This window comes from Melospiza georgiana, chromosome 2, assembly GCF_028018845.1.
Source record: "Melospiza georgiana isolate bMelGeo1 chromosome 2, bMelGeo1.pri, whole genome shotgun sequence".
Taxonomy (NCBI): domain Eukaryota; kingdom Metazoa; phylum Chordata; class Aves; order Passeriformes; family Passerellidae; genus Melospiza; species Melospiza georgiana.
Window position 1 is genome coordinate 103,670,941 of NC_080431.1, and position 24,403 is coordinate 103,695,343.

General features: G+C 39.9%; 1 protein-coding gene across 1 annotated transcript in view; it reads left to right on the top strand.

Moving 5' to 3' along the window:
• The window catches only part of REPS2 (RALBP1 associated Eps domain containing 2), a 90,932-nt gene that overhangs the window by 377 nt on the left and 66,152 nt on the right, over positions 1 to 24,403 (top strand). The gene's annotated exons all lie outside the window — the stretch shown is intronic.

Consider the following 24,403-nt stretch of genomic DNA (forward strand, 5'->3'; position numbering starts at 1 on the left):
CGGGGCAGAGCGGAGCGGGGCCGGTCCGGTCCGTGCGGCGGTGCTGGGCTTGCTCCGTGCCCGCTTGCCTCCTCCCGACAGGCGCTGGCAGTGCCGGGGCAGCGCTCCGCGGTTCCGAGGGGTTCTGAGGGCCGGCCGTGCCCCTCGGTGCCGCCCTGTGCCGGGCTGCGCTCACGCGGGCTCTCCCTGTCAGGTCGGTGGTGCCGTCGCCTTTCTCAAAAAGGCCCCGAAAGTCGTAAAAGCAGTTGTATGAAAGGACGTGCCATGTGCTAAATTCCTGATTTGCCACTGAAGGCTCTTTCCTAAATGTTGTTTCAGCGGATAAAAAGTCCGCGGGTAAAATGATGTTGCGGTGTTTTCTGTCAGTTCTTGAGCGCGAATCGAGGGTGCGAAGTGCGGGGCTCTCCCTGGTAAGAGCAGCAGAGCCCCAAAGTGTCCCCAACAGGGGCCATGGGGCAGAGCTATTGGAATTATTCCTGACTTCACACCGCAACACAGAGCCCTCCTGCCTTTTGAGGGAAAGCTTGTCCGGGGTGGCAGAAAGCTTGTGCCAGCCAGTTTCCAGGAACAGGGAGGAACCGGACTTGGGTCCTCTCCACCTGCGGATTGGTAATTTAACTAACACACTGTAGTTACCTCATACTTCCTGAACAGAGATAGAAGATTACTGATTGTTTATTTATTTATTAATTTAACTTTTATTTCCAGGAATTTAGTTCTTCAGTAGCTTTTACTGATCAAGCAGGAAAAAGTTACAATGAAATAGAAATCAGGTACCTAGGCACTGCCCAAAGGTACTGAGCTCTGCTGCTGTCCTGGTAGCTGGCAGCTCATCTCAAAATGGGTTATATAAATTCGTATTGCACAGGGGATTCTGAATGAAAATTGTGGTGTTTCAAGGATATTTTTCTTCCTATTTGTGCTCTTTACCAGTTCAGTTAAACAAAAATCTTACCAAGCACTATATTACTGCCTTGTATTGAGCCACAGTGTGACCTTGGTCTTGCAGGTGAAGGGAGTAGTGAAAGTAGAGATTTCGCACAGATCCAGCACCAGGAGTGTTCTTCCTCTTTCCTCTTTTTGCGAAGAGGAAGAACAGGACATTTAATTTCAAATAAAAAGGCTTATCTAAATAGCCACTTAATTTTTCAAAGTATGGAAAAAACCCTCATATTTTAGCTATGTAGTTTCTTACCCTATCATTTAAGTGAAATTTATCATTTTGTTATTATCATAGTTTGTTTTCAGGGTTGCTTTGGTACTAATGTGCGATTTAAGCCTGGAAAAGGGTCAGGTATTGATTTTGGTTTGGTTTTGGGGATTTTGTTTTTGGATTTGTTGGTTGGTTGGTTTTGACATTCAAGGATTTTTTTAAACTATTATTTCCAGGTATATTTATGCTGTGGTGAGAACATTACTGGCAAAGAAGTCTGTAATTGGCTTCAGGAATATTCAGATAATAAGTCCTGCGGGATCTGGGTCTGTTTTTCTTTTTCCTTCCTTCCCTCCCCCTCATGTTTATAGGGCACTAATCACAGTGGCATTCTGCTCTTCTGCTGGTGTGCCTGTCCTCAGAACCCACCCCTGTCAGGTATTCTTACATTTACTGAGACTTCAGGAAAAATGAATTAATGGAATGAGTTAAAAAGAATAAATTGCAAATGGGGATATTTTAATAGGGAAAATCCCACAATGTTATTTGAGATATTTTTCTGATGTTTCGTCTTACTAGATTCCAAAAATGCAATTGAATATTTTCCCATTAAAAAATCCTACTGTTCTATCAGTTAGGGGAGCAATACACAGAGATTCCTGGTATTCATTTTCTGCTAGTACAGGGAACACCTATTTTAGGCCAAGACAGCTCATTTGGGTTAAGATAAAATGCTTTCTTTGAAATAATTTTTGAGTATGAACATTTTTTGGTCTTTTTTAATGCTTTTCAAAATCCCCATCTGTCACTTTTACTGCTTTGTATACAGGCAGCATCCCTACTGACTGACTGAGAAATGGTCATGCTGAGTTTATTCATGTCAGAAATGGGGAGATTTGGTTTGGAAACCAATTCTGGATTTCTACTAAGCAGAGCCAGCACAGTCCAGAAGGTACTTAACACAGTTCTCTGGCCTTGCATGGGTATAGCAAGAGACAGTTATGGATGGTTTTGTAAGCAATGTGCAATTTGCAGCTTTTTATTCTCAAAGCATTCATTGAGGAGTGGTTTTCCAAATCAGGATGCTTCCAGAAGTGACATTTAGTGCTGTGGCAGTCTCAAACCTGAGCTGTTGTCTTCAGTTGTACTTGTGGGATAAATAAGTGGGATAAATCTTTGAGAAGGAAGGAGCTTTTCCTTATACTCTTTGATTGAGATTTATTACTCATCAGGATGATGCTCACAAGCATCACAGGAAATCTGCCTCCGCTTCCTTACCTGTAATGGCAGGGTTTGCTGTTAAGACAAAAATCAGTGGGTGCATCCTGGCTGGAGTAGTGCCCTTTGGGATGTCAGTTCCTAGGGGAAAAGCAGTGGTGGGTGCTCTCAGACAGCAAACAGACAAGGCTCTGGTTTGGTTTAAAGGTTAGCTGGTTAATCCAAGAAGTCACATGGATGAAATAGGCTAGGTAACAGAGAGCAGGTAGGGAATGCCAGAGCATGTGGCCGAAGAGGAAATGCTGGAATAGATGGAAAAAATCCAAGAGCAGCCGGGTCAGTCGGAGCAGATGGCGTGCACCCGAGAGTGCTGGGTCTTGCTAAGAATGAAGTGATTGAACACAGATTCATTACACCCAGGCTCATTAAAAGCAGCAATTCTGCTGGGCAGTAGGGCTCAGCTGAGCTTGTACTGATTTTGCTTTACTTACAGACAGGATCGAACAATGAACTCAGCAAGTTATTTCAGTTCTGGAAAAAAGGTTGCAGTTAGCACTAAAATTAAAAATGTCAGACACTTCACAGGACAGAGAAGGGCATGACAGGGACAGAACAGCGTGGTATAATCATACCTCCCCAGTGTACTGGAAGTCTTTGGCTAGACATATTGTTTGGTTAAAGGCAGAGCTATTAAGATTGCATTTAGACTTGAACAAAACCTATGGCAGATCTTTTACCAGGGGCATTTAAAGTAACTCTGCAAAATGTTTGCAATTATTTGCCTGAAAGGTCTGTCCTGGGTTGTTTTTATTTTTTACAATATTTATGTTGAAGGAGAAGGAGCAGACTGGTCATGCACCAGGCACTTACGCAGACTGTCAGAATGAGAAGAAATTCAACAGCATCTGCTGGATTTATATGAATGCAAATGTGTTGATTAGGTTGAAAATGGTGTTCCCTATGGTTTAGGCTCCTAACAAAGGAGAAAAGAACTGAATTTCTACAAAGAAAAAAAAATTGAAAAAAGTAAATGTTTTGAACACATTGGGCTCACAAAGTCAATGATCCTACATCATGCTTTGTTACATAGATCAGTATCAGTAACCCTTCTAATGAGGGGAAACAGCAGGCAGAGGTGTGGGAGGAAGGCAGGAGGCACCACTGTTGGTCATCAGTGGATTACTAAAGCAGGTCTGTGTGGCCATGTGGGCAAACTCTCTGGGGGTTTGGGTCTATTCCTTGTTAGATCTGTTGGATTATGCTCCCCAAGTGCACTGGATGTCAGTACCCCACACTGACAGCTGTGCCAGGTGCTGACAGCGTCTGGTTTGCCCAGTCTCATTGGGGGCAGCTGATTTGTGACCCTGTTTTGGAGCTGGCCACCAGCAAGGACATTCAGCCTCGGCTGCTTGAGTCTGGGACCCCAAGTGTGCCTGTGGTGGCTGCCAACTAACAGGGGGCTGATGTCTGCAGGCATCTCAGATAAAATGATGCTTTACAGAGTCACTGCCCTCTGATCAGCAAAGGCAAGGTACCTTGTGCTAGTTTTACTGTCTGTTGACATTACTATTGTCTCTGAATATTTTGTCTTAAGAAATTGAGGAGCAGAATTGGACTCAATATTTACACTAAAATGCATATTTCTTTTCATTCGTTTCCAACTTATTAATTCTCGCTTGGTTGTCTGACAGTATCTTTAATTCTCACTTTTATAAACCCTAATCTTATTGGTGGACTTGGCACTATCAGTACAGAGATCCAATTTTCTTAAGAAAACGCATTCTTTCCTCTGCAAACGAACACACTGTGTTATTTTGAGCTCCAAGGATGACAAGTACTAATTGTGTGATGCTGGAGCTGTACAGGCACTGCATTTTTTAGCTGGGACTCTCCTTCCAGCTCTGTGAATAGGGAACACAGACGAACGGTCGTGCTTGTCTTCCACAGACTTCGTGAGTTAACTTGTGTTTATTGTGCCTTGTCTCTATCGCTACAACTCTACACTTTAACTGTATTATGTTCAAAAAGCAGAAGTGTGAATAGGCTAAAAAAAAAATGGTTAAGTTGATATTTCTTTGGAAAAATGCCAGGAGGGATTGGCTTTCTGAAATTTGTTTTTCTTCATTCCCCAAGTATAAGTTATTACCTGCATGATAGCTGGGGTGGAACTAACAGTCTGCTTCGAACAGGCAGAAAGGAAAAAGAGCTGTGGCAGCTACAATGTGAGCTGTTTGAGTGAGGAAAGTCTGGACTCAGTGTTACTTTACAAAAACCAAGTTCCCTCTGCTGCAGCTGTTGACAGAACGTGGCATTATGTTTGTGCTGGCTGTGTGATTTTGCTGAGTGAACAGTTGATCCATAAAAAAGTGGTGTTAGAGAGAAGTTGCATCCTACTGACGTCTTTGGGTCAGGAAAAAGCCTGGTACATCACCATGTAAGCACTGCAGCAAGAGGAGCAAAGGGAAACTGACATTTCAGCGTCAGTGTTTCTGACCACAATCTCCTGAGTTGTCATTGCCTTTCTAGAATCACAAGCAAACTTGTGTTTATGTAAGTAGGAAAATAAAAACCCAGATGTAAAAGCTGCAGCGGTATTGTTAATGAGAAAATTTCTAACTAGTAACAAACTAAAGGGTAAAACTTAACCTGGAGCTATCTTGCTGATGTGTTCCATAAAAAAATATAAAATGATGATCTTAATACATCTTGAAACTATTTTTTATGATGTAAACTCTCACTTCATAGTTGCTGCTTACACAAGATTAGTAGTTTTGACTGCCTCAGTGTTGACATACACAGTACATGATTTGTAGAAGCCATTCCTTCCAAGTGTGTTTCAAATCACACTGTAAAACAGACTCTTGGACCTGCTTGTCACAGACATCCAGTGGGATGCTCAGGGCCTGCAGCCTTCAGTAATTAACACTCATAACAGCCAAGTGTCAATTAATTATTGAATATGCCAAGAAAATAATGCTTTGCTGTCCAGTGACTTCAAATAACACAAAAGGGGTGAGGGAAGAAGATCCACTGGGGTGAAAAAGAGTTAACTTTTTTCATGAGAGGTTGCTGCAGTATGAGGTGGGGACAATGAAGAATGGTTTTCATTTTTGTGTTTCAGTAAGTGGTTTTGTCATGGTACTTACATAGGTGCAGTGGGGTTCACCAAACAGTTGAGTATAACCTCTTCTAGTCTTGTGTATCTCTACAGCACTCTGCTGTCAGTACTGTGATGTTTATACACAGATTGATGGTGTTGCCACAGTCTGTTTTGCAAAGGAGATGTTGAACACAATTCACTTCAGTGGCTGAATTTGGCTCAACAACCCCTGTGAAAGAGGGATAGTACAAAGTCTGAAAATATGAATTTAGCTGAGCTGAAAAATGAATTTACAGAGATGGAACAAACATTTCTTAAGCAAGGAATCAGGATAAATGACCTATTTAAAATACTATGATATGAGAAATACATCTGATATAATATTTGTAAAGCAAGATTCTTTGATGTATTAACTTCTGAACATACCAACAGTATGGTAAAATAAAACTTTAATGAGCCATATGTGCTAGTTCAACTTTTGAGACAGTCAAACAGTTTAACAGCTGAGTTAGTGGATAATTAACTAGAAAAGGTTGCTGGAGTGGAAAATCAGCTGTGGGCATATAGCAATCCCCTCTTCCTGAACAGAGGGAATATTTTCTTTATCCATTGTATTCAGCAGCATTATTGGGTGACACTACATAAAACTGGGAACTCTGTAGGGAATAACTTATTTTTGGTTGTAATTTTTTTAAATTTCACTTTTATTTTCTATTCCTGCCTTTTAGATAGGATGACGAGGTGGAAAGTTGTGGTGGGATGAGATCCATTCTGTGACCTGGTAGGAGATAGGGACCAGAAATCATCAACTAAATCATTAACTGCAAATTATATTTACTTCATTTATCAATGTGTTTGAAAGGCAAAATGTGTTTATAAAGTTCCAAATCTTTGTATATATGAGAAATGCGTAGCTTTTGGTTTTTCAGCAGATGAAGACGTATTTTTAAATGAATTCCAGTTTTCAGCTAAATTTAACTTTGCATATGTCATACATACCCACACAAGTAGGTGTGTCTCTTATTAACAATTATAATGGAGCAAATTTCGTATTATAATTAAGAATTAAATTAATTCTTATAATAAAATAATAAAATAATTAAATGAATTCTTATTATAAAATAAGTATTTAGATGTTTATTAGGTGATGTGGTTGTGCAAATATATTTTAAATTATTACTTTGTGGTAAGAGCCAAAATGTTACAGTAATTTTTTTTTGTAAACATAAGAGTCTTGTTTTAATGATGACCAACTAACAAGACAGGTCTTTATCTAGATAAGTGTGAAATTAAGCTCTTACCTCTTTGGACTTAAATAATGCTTTAAGTAGCTTATTTTTCCCATGAACCTGCCCTGCAAGCACTGCAGTTCAGACACCTGGTGCTGCCAGTTGCTTCAGACTGGGTGGGACATTTGCAGAGGGGTGTTGAAGGTGTTGAAGAGGTGTTGAAGGTGTTGCAGGGGTGTTGAAGGTGCTCCTCTGTGCCCTGGCACTCTCTGGTCTGGAGCAGGCTGCTGAGAACCACTCTGAGGTTACACAGTGTGGTTCCAATTATCTCCTGTGCCTGTTTGGGCCATGCAGGCCTTTACAAGGAGCACACATTGCTGAGCAGAGCTACAGCAGTGCCCCAAGTTCAGCACTGCAAAAAATGGGGGATCTGAGTAGCTTCTGATAGCTTGACTACCAGAGCACATCTTCAGTGTTTTCTTCTGCTTTACTTTTTATGTCTGTAGGATTTTTTTCTGCCCTGCAGTATTTCCCCCATCCAAAAAAGCTGCAAATATTGGTTCTAGTATTTTAGCCCTGCACCTGTGTAGTCCCCCAGTATGAACATGCAAGACTGGGTTGGTCCCCTTCACTGTCAGGAAGTGGTGGGGAGATGCTCCTTTGGGCCAAGCCATAATAAAGTGCTGGATTTGGGCCTCATAATTCCCACTGCCTTGGTGGCACTGAAGGTTTAGTGTTGGCTAATGGGAAATGCTTGGCTGAGCTTGAATTCAAACTGTCTGAACATGGCCCATGGTGTCTGCTTGCTCACTCTGAGTCATGAAGCTGAATTCTACTTCTGATAGCAAATATCTGTAGCATTACTTTATTATGATGATTATAAATTTCAAGTGGTTTTTTGGTGTGAGCCTTTCAAATGAATGCACTTTTTTTTTTTAATAGTTTCTTTTTCTTAAAGTCTCTTTCCACACCGAGAAACATTAGATCAGCTTTGGCATATGCAACATTTCACATTTCATGCATTATTTACTTCTGGCATAATTTACACAATGATGTCCTATGGAAGCCAAGATGATGGTATTGGGAACAAAACAATGTGTCTAATCATTTGCAAAACAGGGTGACTGCTGTGGGCTAACAAAGAGAGTCAGAATTATTTTGTTGTGAACAGTAACAGCAGTGAAACAGTAAGAGGTGAAGTACTTTGAGATCCCAAATGCCAAAAATAAGAATAAAAGGGGAGGGAGGCCAAAACTCAATTGTGTGATTCTGTATGTATTTATTTTTTTTTTTATAAGAACATCTGTGTATTTTAATAGCCATAGGCTGCTTTTCCTTTACTGTGTACAGATAGAATTGCAAATACAAATTGTGGTAGGAAATGTGCCATAAATGCTGACATACTGTGCACAGGCACAGGAGACAGTGTAGTGTTTGACAGTGTTGCTGTTTTGAAATCCTGTGCTCTTTTGCTGAATCAAGGACAAACGTTTGGTTTGGACACAAACAAGTAGATTCTCACTGACAGAAGGATGCATTTCTGCACATAAGGTGCAATCGTGTTGGGTGGAATTGTGATAATTTTAGTGTTTTGTTTAGTGGTGTGGAAGAGAGAAAATTTAACCTGCTTTTCCAAAAGATGTGTTGATTCCAGGTAGAGGTAAATGGGATATAAGATCAAGGAAGGGCAGGAAGTGTCTTCAGCATACACCATGTGCAATGGAATTAGCAACAAGGGCACACCTTCACTTAAGAAAACTTGTGACAACTCTTCAATCTTATAAAAGTAGTCCATAACTGTCAACTAAAGAAGGGATTTAATACATGTTATTGATTAAGACAACTGCACAGCTGTAGAAGTAAATGTTTTGTGTGTTTCTGCATTGTCTTTAAAAGGACCCGCTGTAGTTGTAAGCAGTAGGGAAGTGAACTCAGGAAACATGCCAAATATGATAAAACAGGAGGGGTACAGGAAACATCAAGGTTTTATTGGGGTAGCCAGTCCAAAAGTCACATAACAGTAACTGTGGAAGAAAGAAGCTCATTTGAAAAAAAAAAAGTGATGGAGTAGGAGATATGTCTGTAAGAAATTTGTTTGTGGCAAAAAGGCATAATGTGTCACAGAATTTCTGTTTACTTGTGTATTAGTTAAGTCTCATTTTGTCTGAGAGCAGAACAAAACCCAGAACTGCATTTTTATGGGAAATGCCAGAATTTGTTCCTGTCTTCTAGGGAAAATTTAATAATGTTTGCACGAGAAGTTGCTTTGGAAATGTTAAAAAACTTGTAATTTGTTGAATTAAATCAAAACCCTTTGTTTTGAACTGCTTGGATGTTGAAGCATTGTGACACCTTAAGCACATGAATTTTGGGAAAGAGGTTGTTCGTGTGCATCACCTCTAGTTCCTTTCTGTTCCTTACACTAATTCTGCCCTTACAGGTAAAGTGGTGGTGGCCAGGCAGAGCCTGTTCAGAGGGGAGACTGTGGTGCCTCAGAGATGTCGCCTGCTGAGGAGCCACAAAGGTGTGAAACATCAAAACAACAGCTTCCATGGGGCTCTATGGTTCCTTTGTGTTAAGGTGACCTGGAAAGAACCCATTTCATTTCCTGGTAGAAATTTGAAAAGTTTATTGGAATCCAGTTAATTGGAATTGGTTTGGGTTTTTTTTTCAGGAGAAGATTCAAGATGTTGCAGTATTTTCATTTTGTCTGGTTCAAGATGACTGGATCTGGTGGCTACCATCTAGCTGGGGAGGATTTCTCACCTTTTGCATGCAGTGTTTGCTGCTTCCTGGATATTAACTCCAGTGGTTTTTGCAACTTTAAATGATTTCTGCCCCTGCTTTTGGGGTGAGGGAGACACCAGCTGTCAGATCTGCCATGCAGCATTGTCCATAACTCATTCTGATAAGCAAGAAACAAATATTTAAACCTCTGAAGAATGAGCTTATCCTCTATTCTTGCTGAAGGTTGTAGAAGACCTAGATAGTTGTAGCTGCTAGAAGTGTTCTCCTATTTAGCTAACATGGACATGTCCCCTGCCTTCAGGCTGTCTCTTTTGTAAACTCTGATTTCGGTATTAATGGAAACAAATTTTCCTTTGGACCTAATATATGGTAATACCCTTTCAAAGAAGCATGAGAAAGAGAAGCAAGCCTATTCCAGAGCAGGTAGTACATTTCTGTGGGTCATGGTGGGCTGATGTCTGGGTTACTGGCTGGGTTCCTTTCTGGGTTTGGTACTTGTGAAATTCATGCATCCCAGCAGCTTTTTGTGCTTCTGGTGCACATAAGGAGATCCCTTATGGTGCTGGTTGGAAGCATAAAGAGTAGATAGGCTGAAACAAGTTTTCCCTTTTAAGAATGTATAAACAAAGACCTCATCTGAGGCTGAGGGAGATGAGTAGAAGCAGGACAGCAGTGAATGTCATTGCAAGCAGTGGATGTGAAAGAGATTGAGGGAGCCTGAAGGAGTCATCCTGGTGGCCAGTGTGTATTGGGACTTCTCTTTGGGAGGAGATCAGGAGGCAAAAATAAATAAAACCCAATTATTTTGTTAACAGCTGCTCTCTGTTGTTGAGTAACAAAAGGCAGGGTCCAGGAAGCTGCTTGTTTCTGGTTTTTATTAGCTGCTTTAGGTATCATGGTGATGAGCAGGTTATAAATATAAATATCTGCTGCAGAAGGAAGATGAAACAGGCTAGAACCCAGTGACCTTTAAAGAGAGATAACATAACGTTTAAAACTCTGCTGAGATCTGAAGCTTCCTAGAGTCTTTGGGTAATCTCTTGGAAAGCCTGGCAACAGCAAGAGAAGCACCAAACCACAAAACAAATAAACAACCCCTCAAAATTCCCCCAAACAACCCCAGTTTTGGAACCAAAATCTTAGCCAGTTTTTAGGTTGAGTTTTTCACGAGGTGCTGCCAGGGTTAGGAATGAAGAGAGCCTCAGCTTTCTGTTTTCTGTGCCTTAGATGTATGATGGAGATGTACCCCTGTAACAAATAGTTATGCTTGGGGTTTTTTGCAGTTGTATTGTACCCTGCTAATACCCTCGCTTAGCCATGGACTTCTATTTAAAAACAGCACTATATTATCATTCTGGAGATACAGTGTACCTCTAAAATAATACATCTGTGAAGTCGTATCTGTCAAAACATGCTTTGAGTGTTGTGAGAGGAAGGAACCAGGATGGGGAGCCCTGGGGTTGACTATGTTGCAGCACCTGCTGCCTCGCAGCCTGACAGGTACCAGGTTCACTGGCCAGAGCAAATGTTGCAGAAAAAGAAAGAGCAGCATTGGGCAGTACTGATGTCAGCAGGAAAATAATTCTTAGTGTTATTTACATCAAGTTATCAGTCCCTTATTTTCTTTCTCCCTCTCTCCTCCCCCTCCTCCACCCACAGCTGTATTATAGTAATTATATCTTTTATTTGATCTAGTCTAAATCAGGACTGTCCTTGAGGAGTATATTCTCCAAAGGAGTATTTTTCCATAGGAAATACTCATTAGCTGTTTTTAGATTGCATTACTTACTATGCATATGTTTGATTGCAGGGGAAGTGTGCAAGAGGTAAAGCTTTAGTTAAGCCTAGCAAGGCACTCTGTATTCAGTATAACTACTGAATTTAAATCCTGCAACAATGAGATTACTCTGGAAATGGAATGAAGGTCTTCTGTTCAGGTACTGAAGGATGGACCTTAAGTGAGGGAGACTTGCAGAAGGGCAAAAGTAAAAGAGGCATTTGTGAATATTTTTTCTTTTTTTTTTTTTCTTTTATCCTTACTATATAGTTTAAATTATTTGGCAATATGTGAGTGCACATATAAGTCACCATCTAATTAATAGCTGAGCACCACAGTACTTTTATAGTCCTTCTAGTAAGGTCAAGTTAAGTTTCAAAACATTGGTGTTTCACATTTTAATGAAAAGAAAGAGAAATGATGTGTCAGGAGCTGTAGATGTGAAATACATTTAAGAAAGTGGATGAGTAGTACTGTCTAGCTTTATGTGTTCCTGTTTCCCATCCATATGGAGAATCCTGGTAATATTTAGGCCCCTAAATTGGGAGTTGTAGGACCATCCTATGATCAAATTTGCATTGGCCCAGAAAAGCATTTCTGCAGTTTTCCCAGCACTGTCTCATTGAATGGCTTGGGTCATATGGGACTCTACAGATAAAGACTTTATTTGGAGCAGTGAAATTATTTGGGCCAACTTTAAATACCTGAAATTCTGCTTTGCTTCCTGATTACACTTTAGGGGAAAGATTGTACAGAAATTTTCCTTTGTAGAAGAATATTAAGCTATTTCAAAAGCATTTCACCATTGCTCTAAGGTGGCCAGGGCCATAGTTTTATAATGAAAGAGCATAATGGAGTTGTGTAGTTCCAAGGAAAGGTGTGTTTGAAGCATAAGGTAATACACATTGCCATAGTGGACCTCTTCCCAAACTTAACACCTAAAAAAAAGTTTAACTTCAAATGGCTTTTCAGTACTATGTCATGTAAAATGTTTTTTTTGCTCTGCTGCTGATGTTTCTATTCTGTTAGAATTGTCTGTCAATGCTTTAATGATAGTCTTGCTCTCTGTTGAGTTCCCCTTTTCTTGTGGTCTATCTAGAACTGCTGCAAGCTCAATGCTAGAAGTACTTATTTGCAATAGAATATTCAGTTTACCCCTCTGTAGCAGCAGTGGCTCATTTATTACCAAGGTTGCAAGGAGAATGTGAAGGCTATTTATATCCTTGTGTGAACACTCATCAGTCTCATTAACCATTAAATGGTCAGATGGCTGAAGACACCTTTGAGTTTCTGAATGTGCAATGTGTGCTGCAGAAAAGGCATCCCTCATCTGGTTTCACCTTAGGGGCTGGCTTAACATGTCACCCTGTTCTTTATTCAATTCAAGATTTTATCTCCTGCTAGCAGTGACCTATCAACTAATGGTCTGTGTGTTATCACTGTATGACTAACCACAAACCTATATTTCTGAAAGGTTTTGCCATTTCCTACATAGCTGTGTGCTTTCAGAAAAAAAAAAAAAAAGTTATTACTACTTATTCTACTTCACCTTTCTTACTGTAATCTAAAATTTGTCAATTTCCTGGGCTGAGGTTTCTTTGGTCTGATTTTCGAAAGAGGTGAGGCTTGTGCAATGATGCTATTAATTCAGGCCTGTAATAACTTCTGAATGTGTTAACTATTTCAGCAAAATTTCAGCAAAATTTCAGCTAAATTTAGAGACTTTGAAGAGTACCTAAGAGTTATGTGGAAGTCTTAAGTCATCTGGTGAAAGAAAAGCCTATTAATTATGCTGCTGAGAGGAACATTCCCAAAGGAAATAAGCCCAATCCCTATAGGAATATCACCTCAAGACAAGGGTCTAGAGAAAGTTGGGGTTTATTGGTTCTGCTGCTCGAAGACAACTCCTTGACTGATGTTGGCTGCCCAGGGAAGTCAAGTCACTGTCTCTGGAGCAGTGCTGGATTAACAGCTGGACTCAGTTAGGGTCTTTTCCAACCTAAATGATTCTGTGATTCTAAAGAGTGTTGTGGGCATGAGGTTAAAAATTACTGTCAAATAGCATTTAAAACCCACTGTAGCAGTGAGTGGGGAAGAGCAGAGGGGCAGGCGAATGTCTCCCTCTCTGCTCTGTGTCGCTATTTTTGTGCCCCTCTCTGCTCCCCCATCTCTTCCCACAAGGCTCCACCTGCACTGCTCTTTGTTCCCCGAGTTTCCAGCTGGCGGCTTCCACCAGCCAAGAGAGCTGCTGCTTCAGCACTTCTCTGCATCTGCCAGGAAATAAATAAATAGAGGGATGAGAAACGGAAGGGATGCGTTCTTGTTCTTTTTGTCATCTTTACATAGGGCTTTTTTTAAACTGTATGCCTGGCTAAAATGCATTACTTGAGAAGATTTACTTGAAGCGAGAGCTGAATCCTTTTACTTCCTTGGTTTCCTTAGTTTTCTGGCATTAAGAAAAATGCGAGTGCTTGGGCATTGGGGGAGATGGATTCTCATATATTCTGTTATGTAATAGGCCACAGCCACTGAGAGGTTTAATGCTGTCCCCTGAGGGCTTGCCAGGAGTTCTGTTTGCAGGCACACCTTGCTCACTGAGTGCTTTGCAGAAGGACCTGCACCTGCACCCCCATTTGATCACTGCAGGGCTTTGGGAGCTCTCTGTCCTATAAATTCCCTCTAACTCCCCATAAAGCTGAAGACAGTGTGCTCCAGCACTATTCCTGTTCCTTTTGTACCGTTTCTTTCTCCCAGTGTTTCCAGCCTTTGTGACAGCCATCTGCCTGGGAGCTGGAGAGAATATCTGTTCCTTTCCCCACTCCTCCCCACTCCCTTTTTTTTTTTTTTTTTTTCTAAATTGTATTTAGGCTCAGGTTCCCAGTGACCCCAAGTGATGTCTCATATTGTGGATTGATATGAACAGGTAGATTATCCTTGGCACAACAAGGAAATGAAAATGAGCCCCTCACACACAGTGAGCCAGCTCAGGATATTGCATTTGATGGTTGCTTCTAAATTAAATACACAACATCATTGCCATTTGCTCATTCCTCACTCATTTATGTGAGGAGGCATTAATTTCTTCAGCTATGTCTAAGAAGTCTGGGTCATTTAGCATTGATTTCACTGCAGGTTTCAGTGCCTGTGGTGAGAGAACTGCCCTAGTTGTGCTGGTGTGCAGGAAATTCTTCTGCTTGTTTAAGTCTCCTTTGCAGCAAGATTGTCTTATTACAAAACATTTCTCTTGTGATATATCTATCTCATTAATTATCTCCATCTCTATTTCATCCTTAATTAAGAGGATTTTGGAACCTTCTGAAAGTACTTACAAATTTATTTATCTTTAAAAAAATCCAGGGTTTTTTATTATGAGTAAAAATGAGTAATAGACTTTCCTAATTTCTTACTATTCTTGTGCTGTCAGTTTTTCTTTACTTGGAAGGAACATTTGTCTTTTAAATTTTTGTTATAGAAATGTTTAAGTATAAACATTGCAGGAAAGTACTTTTTTTGTATAAAACCAGCACAACTATGCCCAGTGGAATTTAAAAATAACAAACTCCACCATTCATTTCATGGCAGAAGTGTTTTTGCTGATACTAAATCCTGGAAAAATTATGTAAGGTTATCTATTTATGAGCCAAACTTACCTTGACTATGTACCTTTTGACTTTGTAAATGTGTTTTTAGATCTTGAGCTGTGTAAAGTGCTTGTGACGTGGTTTGTTTGAAAGACTATGTGGAATGCAAAATAATTTCAGAGGATGTATGCTTGTGTTTAACCAGCCTCCCCAGTGTAGAGGGATGTTTGTGCATGTTCTGAAAATGCCAGGACTGAGCTTCCTCTGAGAAGCAGGATACAGGCAATGGGCAATGCATACCTTCATCCCTGTAGCCCTGCTCAGCTGGGTCTGGGTATTCCTCTGCTCTTCATTACTGACTCTGCTGCTTTTGGGGCAAGAAGCTGGTAGGGAGGAAGACCAGTGAATCTGGAGTGGTCAAGGATCACTTTAGTGTACAAAAGGAAGAGGGTTTGGTCATTAGTAAGAGAGGCTGCCCAGTGAGACCAGACTTCGTAGTTTTCACTTTTCAAAGCATTACAGGGAATAAAACAAAGCATAATCAGTAAAAACATGTCTGAGGTTTTTTTAGATGTCAGGTGTCATTGAAAATCAGTGATCTTCCTCTACTTTTTTCTTTAAATGGCTGCTGAGGTATGGACCAGTGGACACAGCCTTGTCTTTCAGGCCTTAGGACTTGTGTCCTCAGTTCCCCCTGGGTTGCCATCCCTTCTCCTGGCCTTTCACACAGCCTTTTCATAGGAAAGGCAAGTGGCAGCCTGAGCACAGTGTAGCACTTTTCATGGGCCAGTGGTAGCAGAAGCATTAACTGGTTCAGAAACAGCTTGTGACACCTGATGGCTGTGTCAGCACAGAGAAGGGGCTGAGCTGCATCAGCAGTGCTGATAAGACTGTGAAAATCATGGTCTGGGAAATGCTTTTCTTGACACCTCTGCCCTTCTTTCAAACCAAATGGACACCAAAGCTTATGAGTTCTGAAAAGTGTTGGAGAGAGTATTGTATGGTGTGATAACATCAACCACATCTTTACAGGAGGCTGAATAATCCACAAGCATGGAAAGGACCTTGGACCATCCCTAAATAGCCTTTCATGCCCATAGCAAAATCCCATTGCCATGTATTGAGCAATTTGTTAATCCTTGGTGCTAACTCTACAACTTCTATAGGTAATGGACTCTACTGCTACCTTATCTTTGGGTTCTAGGTGGTTTTAAACCCTGATGTTGTTTGTATCCGGTGTAAAGAACAATTATTCCTCTCCTTTTTCAAGCCTACTGCTACCATGCCTCCTTTTAGTTTAGTGCTGCAAACTGACATTCATTTACATTTGGACGTTCCTGCAGGATGTCTCGGGAAAGTGCAAGCAGAGAAAGTTTTTCATCAAGAATCTTCAGGTAGCATTTTCTAGTAAGACAGAAAACCAGGCAAATGGTCACATCAGATGTCAGAATAAAGCCCAGATGGAAGTGATTCTTCAGAGAAGTGGGAATTCCACTGTGGCTCTCCTCTGGGTTCGAGTGGGGAGTCCCTCGTGCCTGAGGCACACTGGTGTGGTTTCAGAGGCCCTGGGGAGCTGCAGTGCCAGGAGAGGTTCTCCCTGTGGACGAGGCTGTACTGCCCATCCTGCTGATCAGAACCACTGACCACAGCCCTCAAGACAGTCAAAATGCATCAACCAGCTGCAGGATTTTACTGTCCATCACTGAATTGTGTCATTGCCTGCCCCAAAACTGTCTCCTTGCCCCAGTGGGCTAATCCATAAAGAGTTCATGAAGAGTTTGAAGTTCATAAAGGCATATTAGCTCCCAGCAAGTCAGGGTTGGAGTTTCTACACATGTGCTGAAATGGTGGATTGTGTTGTGTGGTGTGTTCACCTGTGTTCTTTCCTTTAAGTTCTGATTTTAAAAACATACTACTGTTAGTGGCTTCCTTGCGTGATCTTGTACACTTCTTGTTCCTGAAACCAGCATTGGTTGTGGACCAGAAAATAAAAGCCTTGTAACAGCCCTTAGTGTTCAAAGGGCCCTCAGCTGAAAATACTGGCACCAAACTGAGCAAACAACCCCAAAATTAGGTTTAAAACCCACCCCCCCCTCCACCCTTCCAAGTCATTCCCAGGAAGGGAATGAATTCACAGTAAATTCCTTGTTGAGTTGGAAATGTTTCTTATTAATTCCTTTAAAACGAAGTCATATATGAAGCTCTTGGGAGCAAAATAATGCCATCTCATATGTCTGTCAAGACTTACAGAAGATCAGCAATTACTGTGTAAACAATTTCATTGCCGAATGCTTGATAAGGAGGCTTAGGAGAAATGTTAAACTCTAGAATTGGTTTTTTTGTTACCTTCCATTTAGTTCTGCCTATTCTCAAAGTTTCATCCGATGTGGACTCGTTCAGTGTGTTGGGTTTCCATGTGCTGCACCCTCATCTGTGGGCTGTGTTGTAGGTTGGGACCCAAATGGAATATAAATGTCTTGCTCAGGAGTCCAATGTGAACCCTTCCCAAAGTTGTTGTAGAAAATTAGTTTCCTCTGGGAAGTGTCAAGGTTTTTAAAGTTACTCTGTGGAAGTACCTACAGCTTTTTTAGCAAGAAGGGAAAAAAATAAATCTGGTATTCTTATGCAATCTGAATTAAATTTGTACTGTTGATGTGCAATAAGTGCAATTATATACCTCATTAAAAGTTCTTGTTTAAAAGGACAAAAGGTTTTGTATTCTTTCAGTCTGAATTAATTCCTTTTGACATTCAAGTATAGTGCCAAACATTTTCAGTGTTGTGGGAATTATTATTCTGAAAGCAGTTCTGAGGAATTTAAAACAATAAGAGCCTGGGTATGGTGCCCAAATATTGTGACATTAGAAAGAAAGGTACAGAATACAAATAAATTCTGTTATAAACTGTAGTTTAATTGAGTCATTTTTGCATGACTTGTTCATTGTGAATAAAAGGTTTTCTGTATTTCTGAATCTGGAAGGATGAAACATACAGGTAAGCAAATAAAATTCTAAAAGGGCATGGCTATTTTAAGAAAAAGGCTATCTTTCTGAAAAATATTTTTTAATTGGTGTTACTAACTGTATTATTTATGTGGCATTTTGAGTGCTTTTTCCTGCATAATGCATTGTGACATTTGCAATTGTCACAGTTTTACTGTAATTGTTTGCATAGGAACATACAGATTATCAGTCAATTTATGTAGTTCTAAGGGTCTATTTGAGAGAAAAAAGTAGCACAGTTTGTTTTTTGTCAGAGTTAAAATCATCCTCGTTTTGTATGTACCTCAAGATCACCTGAATCTATAGGCACAAAATTCCTCAAAGCTGTATTTTATGTGTCAGCATTAAATGCCCTCTTTGTGCCAGTAAGGTAAGTACAGTGCTGAGAGTCAGAATTATTTGTGACATCAATCCCAAATGGGGTTTTGAAATCATAGTGACTAAATGCAGTGTATCTGCCATACATGTTGAGAAAAGGCTTTTTTTTTTTCCCCAAATATTTTAAGAATTTTTACTTACCAGAAATTTTTCTGAGAATTAGGAAGTTTACATTTTTTGAAATGTATAACGGACAGTGCTGCTTTTAATTTCTTGTTGCTAGTTAGAGTAGGCAAGTTGTTTTCATTCAGAAATACTGTTGTACCATAAGTTATTTTAAAAGTAATTTTATCTTGATGTTTCACTTTTATATACAACCAAAGAGTCTTTCAGATAGTATTGCAAAATTATTTGTTTCTAGAGAAAAAGTGCTTGTCGGTAAATAGTTTGATTTTTTTTTTTCTGCTTAAAACAATTTTTTTAGAGGTTGAAACTCCTCAGTACAGATTCTGTAGAGCAACGTAGAAAGTTATTATGGCTAAGGACTTAAAGAAAGAAGAGACTTCCATTCATGCTTGTCAGCAGTGAGCCCACAACTGTGGTGAGAAGCAGATCATCAGTGGAGGTGCTTTTTTATTTTCTTGGTGGATGGGTCACCAGGAGAGTAGATGTTAAACTGGCATTTTCCCCCTGCCCCTGTGCAAGCCCTAGCAACTTACAACACCTCCCTCTTCCCCCAAAAATTCCCAGTATCTTGCATCAGCCCTTCGCTCCCTGTCAGCCTACCCTCAAAACCAAGGATGAAATGTAATCTATATCTATTTTAAGTATTTACACAGGGAAAAACCACTCCTGATTTCTGACTGTAGACCTGGTTTCATCAGCAAAATAAAACTAAACCATAGTTGAAAAACGACAAGTGAAGAAATGTGGCAATAATGTGTTTACTGTTGTATTCAAATATTTTCCTCTTCCATCTAAACTTACTTTCAGTAAGTTGTCAGTAATAGGAACACCTGAAGTTTAATTTCCCAGTGTAAAATAAAACTTGAGATATCCCAAACTGGCAGCACTTTCTGTGCCAGTCGTGCTGGGCAGCAGCTGGGGAGGTAGAGCAGTATTTGTTAGGTGGGACCAGGGTGAAGGGCAGTGTTGGGAATAGGACTTTCCTTGTTATCTTGCTTCTCATGCCTAACAAAGTGGTTGTTGTAAGTCTGCTAAGCCAACAGATTCCTGTGCAAAGGCACTAAGGGAATTAAAAGCTCAAGCGGTTCCTGCACTCTGAGGAGTTTAAATGGTTTAGTCAAGGAAAATAGGGGAAAGAGTATATATTTGTTAAGTACTTCTGCTTGTTCTCAGTTAGGCTTCAAACTGACTTAGCAGTTAAGAAACACAGGAGTTTTCAACCCTTCAGCTTTCCTAGTGAATTTCCATGGGGTTGTTTTAATGTGAATTTGAGAGAGAAATTTAGAAGAAAAGAATTTCTAGCTCAGTTTTTCAAAAACTATGTGCTTAGCAACGTATATTTTCATTAAAATCGTCTGCAGTTTGTTTTTTTTCTTTTGAGCTGCTGTACTTTGACTCCTTTTGTGAATATGTTGTAGGGTTTAATTGCACGATAAACTATTTGTGCTGCAAGGCTTCTCTTGCATTTAGTGCAGAAATTGTGCAAAGTATAGGGCAGAGGGCTAGGAGAGGGAAGATAGGCTGCTGCCTTTAAGAATTGTTGTGCAACACAGGCTTGGGTTCTGGCATTTAGTTTTCATTTACTTTAAGCAATAATTTGCCTGGAGACTTCTGCCTAAATATAAAACTTCCCAGTATTAAAGAACAAGAAAGAAAATAAAGCATTTGAAAGGAAAAATGATTGCTAACTAGTTCATTCACTGTCCTGGTGCATAGGCTTAATTTTCAATACTGAAGCAAAGTAATGCTAAAAATGAACAGATATTTAGAAAAGCTGCATGTGGCAAGCTTTTGCAAATAACTTTTTATTCTGATATGTAGTAATGTGTACAGATGTCCTTTTGTTTTTCTAGATTAATGCCAGAAAGTCCTGTGAAAGTCATAAAAGCCTTACAGCTAATATTCTTAAATGCTTTGCCTGCTGTGTTTTCTCCTCAATAATGGAGGTGCATTAAAATAAGCATAATGTTAATTGTTGCATTAAGACCAAAGAAATGAGAAACTGAATAATTTTGCATTTCAAATACCTTGAGCTCCTCTTGCACACGCAACTGTGCTGGGAGCTGGGGAAGGTGTTCCAGCAACAGCCTGAGTGGAACTGGTACACGGTTGCTCTTTCCCAGTGCATCTCTGCTGAGTTTCTTTTTCTTGAATGATGGGCCAATGCAAAGTAATTGCTTTATAGAATAGTTATTTAGAGCAGATTGTAAATATCGAATATGCAGCACAACAGAAGACAAGCACAGAACTGCCTTCTGATGGCAAATGCAGACTTATTGTCCTGTTTTTGGGTTATGCTCCATTTGGGAATTGTCCCATTTGATTGCAGAAGGATTTCTTGCAGGGTTAAAGAAGTGCTAGCTGATGTACTTTGTGTCAATCACAAATAGATTTCAGTATAGCTCTTTGTGATTCAGGTCTCATTTGATACAGAATGCGCAGAGTTTTTTGAATTCTGTGTCAGATGAAGCCTGGATCACGAAGAACTACACTTAGAACCTTATAAAATCACTAAGATTTGACTGGACCTATGTTTCTTGCTTTGCAGATAGTAGCACATTTCCTGCAGTGATCATTAGTGCCTTTGGAGAGCTGAAATCAGCATGCAACACTGGTCACAGATTTCTCTCCATTTTACCCATCTCTTCAAAATTGAATAAGTCAGCAGTCTTTTCTTTGCACAATGCTTTAATTTCTCCCTTATTAATTTGCAATTTTGAGCCATAAATTTTTGTCGAAAGTTGTGCCAAGAATGGAGAAATGAAACAGGGATTTGCATACCTATCACAAACCTCTGCCATTGGGTTGCTCCCCTCAGCTCTGCAAGTGTGAGTTCCTTGGTTTGGTGCACAGATTAACCTGTGTGGAGAATTATTGATGTCTTAGAAGTCCAAGGCAGTATTTGACAGTGTTTTGCAAGTGTAAGTTAGGCTATCATTATCTTCATAGAACAAGAGAGAGAAGTTGAGCAGGAATGGCTGCAGCAGTGATGGATCATGCAGCATCTCTGATAGCTGAGAGATAGGCTGCACCATTGAGTGACTTTTGCCTTTCCAGAGTGAGCCAGCCTGAGCTGTTCCACACAAATTGCCATTGACCTGGTGGTTAGAAAACCCTTTGACAGAATTTCACTCCTGACTTACCTCTTTGTCAGTGTATTATGCCCATTTCAATTGAGTGCAATGCTCCTAATAATATGTCAATTAATTTTAAACTGCAGAAATCTTCAGTCTGCCATGAAGACTTGGAAAACAGGCTTCATCACTTGCTCCCTCTGGGGTTTTGGAAAAGGCATAATTTAAAACACTGTAAGACTTTTGGTCTCCTTTTATAATGTACAGAATTTAATTTTTGTAACCACAAATTTAATTTTAAATTAAATTTAATTTAATTTTTGTAACCACATTGGTTAAAAAAAAAGTAGTTTTTAAAAATAGTTTCTGAATCTTTAAAACCATGTTGCTTAAGTTTAATTTTGGACAATTATCTCTTTCTGTAGTGCTATGGAAGATTTTGCAAGACAGTGTTCTTAAGTGGTGTAATATTTATTTTTGCATATTGTGTTGTTTGGGTCTTAGAGTTGTTTTAGGTAATTAAAGAGTAGGGAGGAAATGTAATGAAAAAAGGCATAAAGGTGATGTGGAGCTGAATGTTTAAACACTCATCTGTATTGCACTGGCTGGAGTGGAAAAATCTGGTGTTATAAATTATATATTAAAGAAAAATGTATAAGAAAAGCTTTATTCCATTTCTTTACTGGAGTCCAGTCCCATTGAAAACAAATAGATCCAGAGGGGTCAACTAGAGTTTTGTCTTGCAGAAAAAATCTTGCTGTTGAAGAGTCATGCGTGGGAGAGGCCATCCAGCTTTGATCCATCTGCCAGGCTTTCAAAAGTGCAGTCCAGAAACCTGGAGCTGATAACTTCACTGTATCGTTCTGGCCAGCTCTGCTGTGTATCACAGGTTGGGGTTGGGTCACTATATTTTTGGGGGGTCTGAGAATATTTCCGAGATGCATATCCAGAGTCTCAGCTCAGTTTAGGGTCATTGCTTCTGCTTTAATTTCTTTCAATAATTATGGAAGCTGATTACTACTCTTGCATTTTAAAGGGTTTATCCCAAAAGGAATGGGAAACCTGACTCAATTGCTAATTTTTTAGAGCAAAATGAGCCTGCTCTAAACCTTTATCAGCACATCTCCCAAGGCAGGGGTTTTCCAGACTCCTCTGAAGGCACTCACTCAGGATTATGAGCTCATGGATGTGAAGATCTGCAGCTGGGCACTTTTGGGTGCAGCCTGGCTGCCTGTGCCCTGAGCTGCTGGGGCATTCTGGAAGGCACACAGTGCTGGCAGTGTGGGAATGAGAAGTGGAAATCTCTTGAGCTTTGGACTAGGATTTTGTAAGGGTATGTGGAAGGAAACCTGAAGAACAGATCAATGCACTTACAGTCAGCAGTGCTAGTGCTGCTTGAGGCCAGAAGAGCTTGGCAAAGTTAGTTAGGTGATGATGACTGCTGAAAGGGGAGTTTGATTACTGCCTCTGCCAGTGACCTCTGCCTGTAGCTTTTCAATTTTTCAAAGTACCTCATTATTTGGGTAATATTCTGTGTATTTGAACTCAAAACAGCAGAAAAGTAATGTTTATCCTGAAACTTCAAAAGATTTTGAATTTCTTTACAGGTCTTGTATTGCAATGATGTGAGTTGTCACTAAAACGTAAAGAAGCTAAATGCTGGATTTTTTTTTTTGTAATCTTTCTAAACAATATTAGGTGTCCTCTCTGTTTGATCTTTTGTCATCTACAAACATCTACAACCCACACAAAAGTTTGTCCCACACAATTAAACCATGGCTGTGTGGCTCAGCATCCAGGTGTTTTGTCCCTGTGCAGAGGGGAATTGAGTGAGGTGCCTTGTTTAAGTATGATCAGAGATGAAATATTTAGTTAGATCTAATTTGTGTCCCATCAACAAATAGAAAAATGTTTGCTAAGAAGAAAAGGCTGCCCACCTTCCAAGATAAGTAGAGAAATGTTTTTGCCTGGATATGGGAAGATAAGGGCAATGTCATGAGGTTTGCTGTTGGTCGTTCTTGGTATGCTTTCAGATGTGAGAACGCCTACAAATGGAACAGATTGTAAAGTTATCCTGGCATAGCATCTGAGAGTGAAACTCCTGAAGTATTTCCTTGTAGTTACAAAGAAATGTGGAAATAATAAGGCAGCTGTTGTAGAGGCAGCAGGAGCATGCTGCAGTACTGTCTGTAGGCAGTCCTCTAGACCTCTCGGTGGTGACCTAAAACAGTTTTGTTTTCTGGGGCTCACTTACAGCAATGCACTTACTTGGACAGATTAGGAAAAAGAAAAATTTGACTATAAAGGCACGTATTTTGGGTAGCCTTGGCTTGAGTTTCACAGTAGAACTGTTGAAAGAAATTTCTGATAACAGTTAATTTTTATACTTTTACAAAAAAGATTACAAGCCTTTCTGCCCATTTTCCTCCATATTCTTGACTTCAGCATTTATCTAGCAGGAGTTTTCATTGTTTTTCCTTAGGTGCTAGAAGGGTCTCTGAATTTGAGAAGATGTTTTGATTGTTCCTAACACATTATGGTGTGTCCACAGGAGATGTTATTTCCTTAATGCTAAGATTTTCCAGCCTTTTTCAAGATACTCTTTGCACCTTAGGCGAGCTTGGCAAGCTTCTTTATGGGTGGTGGGGCAGTGATTTCACAGACTGTTACTTATACTCAAACTTTTAATGATGATGTTTTAACATAAGAACAAAATGGAGTTGTATTGCATATGTTACTCATATGTTACTCATTTATTGAAGAGTAAGTTGCAACAAAGAGTTGATGCTTGCTTTTTCAAAGGATAAATTAAATCCTGTCTAGCAGCACCTTATGGAATTTTCTGTAATACACATTTGTTTTGTATGAGTAATACCCCAGCTGAATTTGTACTCCAAGAAGAAATAAGGCATCAACCCAGCCAATGAGGGTTTATTTTTTCTTCAGAAAAATCTGTTATTTCTCAGTGTGTGGTACGCTGTTAAGAGACTGAAATTTAACAAAGGTATGATAAGAATT